At 34.5% G+C, this 5,083-nt stretch overlaps 1 long non-coding RNA gene across 1 annotated transcript; it reads left to right on the plus strand.

The window, feature by feature from the left end:
• Window positions 1-3,229: 3,229 nt before the first annotated feature.
• On the plus strand, window positions 3,230-4,695 carry LOC138877020 (uncharacterized). The gene is made up of 3 exons (XR_011402334.1): window positions 3,230-3,285; window positions 3,841-3,891; window positions 4,627-4,695. It is a non-coding gene; the product is annotated as an uncharacterized lncRNA (long non-coding RNA).
• Window positions 4,696-5,083: the final 388 nt, after the last annotated feature.

The following is a 5,083-nucleotide window of genomic DNA, read 5'->3' on the forward strand; positions in this document are numbered from 1 at the left end:
AAAACTTTTAAAAATTGGATGACCAAAAGCTGATTCTTTGTTTCTAGTCCTTATCAACGTTTGGTGGTTTATGTGGTCTTATTAGAAAGAGCAAACAAATAATCTAAGCAATATAGATTCGATTCTGTGGGCCCATGGTGTTTGAATATCCAACCAAGACAATTATATTTGTCCGATAGCAGTTACAACGTGAGCAGACTGTAAAGATTGGGATATCCATCTGATTTTCTCAAGACTCACTAAAACGCGCCCCCTCGTGACTCCTGGAAGAAAAGTTGTGCGGCCCACTGCCGCGTAATCTATAACGATTAACGACCAGCTTTCATTTTTTTATCCAACTACATCATTCTTCTCCTTCCTACTTTCTATTAATTCTACACTGGCGGATTATTGACAGCCTCGAATTAACTGAGATTTTTTTACTGTTAGACATCAATATCTTTAACTTTCACTAGCAATAAAGAACTTACATGTCAAGATATTTTAGACATTCGTTTACTACATTAGTATTGATTAGGCATATCATTTGAAAAGTATTTTCTTTTCAATTTATACGACATAATTTGAGTTAGAACGAAATTTTAAAAAATATTTTTTAAAAAAAAAAACTTGATATCTTATACATATCATAACTTATGTGTGACGATAAAACATTCAAAATTTATAATTTTAATTATCTCATAACATTAATGTTGATATAAATGCTTCCTATTAAGACACTCGTGGAAGAAAGATAGCTGGCAATGAAATTTGGTGACGTTATTTATATAACTGGCAAAGTTTGAATTAGATACTTATTTTGTGATATTCTGGGGATGCTTTTCATTCAAAATTTGGCCGGCTTTATCCATTGAAAAGTCCAAACAAGTCAATCAATGACCTTAAGAATCACATGTGGCAATGACTCACGTTCGGCTACCTAATTTTATCCATTCAAGGACTGGACTTTCCATAACATACCAACTCTTATTTTCCACCGAAAAAACTTGTCGGACTTAACGTATCACCGATGTTTTATCTAACTTTATAGACATCATTGGTGAGTTAAGAAACCGATGTTTAATACTCCCTCCGGTCCAAAATAAGTAATCTTTTGGTTGTTTTCACACATATTAAGAAACTCACCTTTTAACATTAATTAGCAATAAAATTGACCATATTAACCTCTACTATCTATTCACATAAACATTTCTAACACATACTCTAACACTATTTACTCCAAGGTTAATGTAGGAAAAATATAATTAATTCATTCTTAAAATCCGGAAAAATCACTTATTTTGGACTACAAAAAAATAGTTAAAAAATGACTTATTATGGATAGGAGGGAGTAAATGTCTATTTGTATTGTTTTGATGCATACTTTCTATTCTGAGTTTATTGCTCAAAACCATATTGATTTTGAAGTGCTTTAGTACATTCTGAAATGTTTTACATTAATTTGTAATTAGAGCAACAAGCAGGCAATAATCAGCTAGAGTACTCGGGGTCCACATCAGTGACAATTGATAGGTCGGTAACATTATTTAAATATTAATTGAAAAGCTAGCAAGCATATGTAGTAGGGTTACATATTTTCATAAAAGAAAGGGAAATCATTTATGGCTATAAATGATGACGTCATTTTTAAAAGTCAAATATTTTCATTGAAAGAACATTCTGATAATATGAAATGACCAAAAAATAGGAAAAGAAGTTATAAAAGAAGAAAAGAATAAAATCGTTAAAGATTTCAGCAAATACTATACAGTGCCAAGAAAGATAAATAAGGGCAAATACGTATTCAACATACTAGTACTGGTACCGAATCCCAAAATTACCCAAAAAGAGGCATGAGTGACTCACATTGCCCATTTTATGTTTTTTCCAACAAAGAAAATGTGTCATATGAGAAAATATATATAATGGCAAAAATTAGAAAATGATGGTAGACTAATTAAGAATTCCGTCAAAGATGACGAACTCTATCTTATTTAAAGAAGAAGAAAAGAGCAAAAAGGAAAGACAATAAATCAAGTCGAAATGAAGAAGAAAAAGAAAAAGAACAAATTGCCCATGAAAGGTGGAGATATTTCTTCTTCCTTTTTTCTGGTCAAAAGATTTATTCTACTCCTATTTGGTAGCTAGCAGACTAGCACGACAACATGGGAAAATAAGCGGCAGGGAACAAAAAGTATGATGTGGTAGAAGGTCCCACCATGAGGTGAAAAAGAAAGGAAAAATGCGCACACTTATTAGAAATTTGTAGAAGAGTGGACCAGACGCGAGGCCGAAGACATGGACATGTGGTCACTGTCCGTTATAGTTAGTTTGCCACGTGCCTTGATATTTGCAGTGTCCCGCTTGGCGGTTGATCGTTCAACTGTAAGGCTCATTCTGATGACCCCACGCATCCGAAAAATCACTCCTCCATCCGTTTTTTCATACTCCATGTGTTTTGGTTTTTGGCTATAAGATTTTATAATATAAAGAAACTTTTAAATTTTATATTTTAAATTAAAAAATGTGTACATAAAAGATATTGTTTAATTCTTACAATTTTAAATCTGCTCATATAAAAAGGTCTTATTAAGAATAAAATAAGTGTTACAACCCATATTCGCGTATGTTAGATCACGCCATAAGTTAGCCGACGTAAATCCGAGAAGAGATTATCTTTCAGATGATAAGAAGTTAATTCTATTGGTCTTAAACGATACAAGGGTGTATAAGAGTGGTTAACAAGTATTAAAAGTTAAATGAATCAAGAATGTTGTAACTCGTATTTTCGGATAAAACTAGAGATGCTTAATATTCCCAAGAGGTCGTGTTTTAAGGTATTTGAATCATATAATATCCGTATCATAATTCTTGAAGTCAAACGAGTTATGAAACAAAAGTCGACAAAAGTTGTCGCAACTTACATTCAAAATTTTACTTAAACTTTAGGTCAAATGTTATTAAGCTTTTCTCTCAATTTACTTGAAATTACGGGGTGATCTACCCACCAAATTGAAGATATATGAGTCTAGTTTCCAATGCATTAAACCATTCATTGATACAATACGGTAGTAAAGAGATATTCTCGTTTTTCGCGAGACTGCGACAAGCAGCTCTCTATGGGGCCCACATAGGCGATTGAGACATATGGATATATATATAAGACGCCTCAACCCCGTTTTAAGTCATTCTTTTCCAGTATATTCAGGCCTTAGAATCCTAAAAACTCTCTCAAGGTTCTTTCATGATCCAACACTCAAACAAAGGGCAAAAAACACAAATCAAGTGTCGGGAATCCCGTCGCTAGTAAGTTTCTTGTTCTTCTTGTTGTTGCTGATTTTTTTGCTATTCCAACTCATGTGGAAGGTTGTTTTAAGTAGTTTATGTTCAGTAAAATACTCCCTCAATTTTTTTATATCAACCCTAGGTGATTTCAAGTCTTCTAAAGTGATTCTAGTGCTAAAAACCCTAATTGATTGCTAGTTTCGCTTCCTTGTTCTTGTGGTAGCATTGAAAGGATATTTCGTGGTCAATTAAGGTCAAATTAAATTTTTTATTTCTGTTTAAAGGTAAGTAACCTCCTACACTACATGTATTTAAGATTACCCAAATTACGGCTAAGTCGTTGAAGCTAGAACTTGTGAGATATATTGAAATGCTTGTTAGTAATGTTGTTGGTTCATGGACTGTTTTGGGTGATTATTAATGATGTTGTTTGGGATGTTTGGTGATTATTTTAACTTGTGGAAAGTCATATAAATAGGGTAGGTATTGTCCGTTTTATCGTAAAATAGGTTGCGGTCGATACATAATAGTTACGACGCTTAAATGATAACGATAATGTCATTTCTCTTATTGTAGACTAAGGAGTCGTGAAATTTTCATAGCTTGAGGTTAGGAAGTATATACAAGGTATGTGAGACTATCCCTTCATTCTTTTGCACGACTCCGATTGTACATAATGTAATGAACGAGCTTCCAAATATACTCCACTCTTAGAAGCTAGCAGTACTTACATTATTTCCCTTCTTATGGAACAATTGATGTTGATGTTGATTCTCTTATTCTTATGTTATCAATGTTCTTGGTACTTCCTGGTTCTTATAAGATTCATGATGAAGAGTTAGTCATAATAACATGTACGAAGGATACCGACCTTACATCAGTCTGAAAGGTTAAGAATATAATTCCAATGTGTCCAGTATGCATTATATATATGTATTTATTTTACTCTACCGAGCCGCGCTATAGTCGATTGGGTATATTGTGTAACCACTAATCAGTTGGGTTTACCGACCTCCACGTGGCCGGGTATGATTCTACCGAGCCTTATGATAGTCGGGTACGTTTATACCAAGCCTATTACGGCTGGGTACCATATGATGATGCCCACATAGGCATATGTTTTAAGAGTTATATATATATATATATATATATATATGTGTGTGTGTGTGTGTGTGTGTGTGTGTGTGTGTCATGCATTCCATACCAGTAGCCCTCAAAGGTACCCAGATGTTACAGGTTGTATATTCTCTATCCCTATTTATATTACTGTTCTTACTTATGCTTTCCTGCCTTACATACTCAGTACTTTATTCGTACTAACATCCTTTTTATTTGTGGATGCTGCTGCATGTTGTGCTGCAGGTCCTGATAGACAAGTAGACGCAGCTCTCCCACAACACTAGGCTGCTGAGTTCAGCGGTTATTGGCGAGATCCCTTCTTCGGACTTGCCATGGTCTTGGTATGCATTTTTGTTATCGATAATATGGGTATGCCGAGGCTCTGTTCCGGCGATGCTGCAACACTTATGTTCCTTTAGAGGCCCATAGATATGTGTCGACTCATGTATAGTTTGGATTGCCTTGTCGACTGATTTTTATTGTATAGTCTCTCATGGCAGTTTGTCAGCTCGTACCTTATATATAGCTTCATGACAGCCTTGTCGGCCCATGTTATATATGTTCATGTCATTATCTGTCATTATTGGTTGTTTAGGATTCATGTCTACCATTTATATTGATCTCGTCGGCCCTTATGGATAATAAGAAAGGTTAGATAAAATGTGCATTGGTGCTCGGAAGGGATGGCCCGGGTGCCAGT

The sequence above is a fragment of the Nicotiana sylvestris genome, chromosome 9, assembly GCF_000393655.2.
Source record: "Nicotiana sylvestris chromosome 9, ASM39365v2, whole genome shotgun sequence".
NCBI classification, from domain to species: domain Eukaryota; kingdom Viridiplantae; phylum Streptophyta; class Magnoliopsida; order Solanales; family Solanaceae; genus Nicotiana; species Nicotiana sylvestris.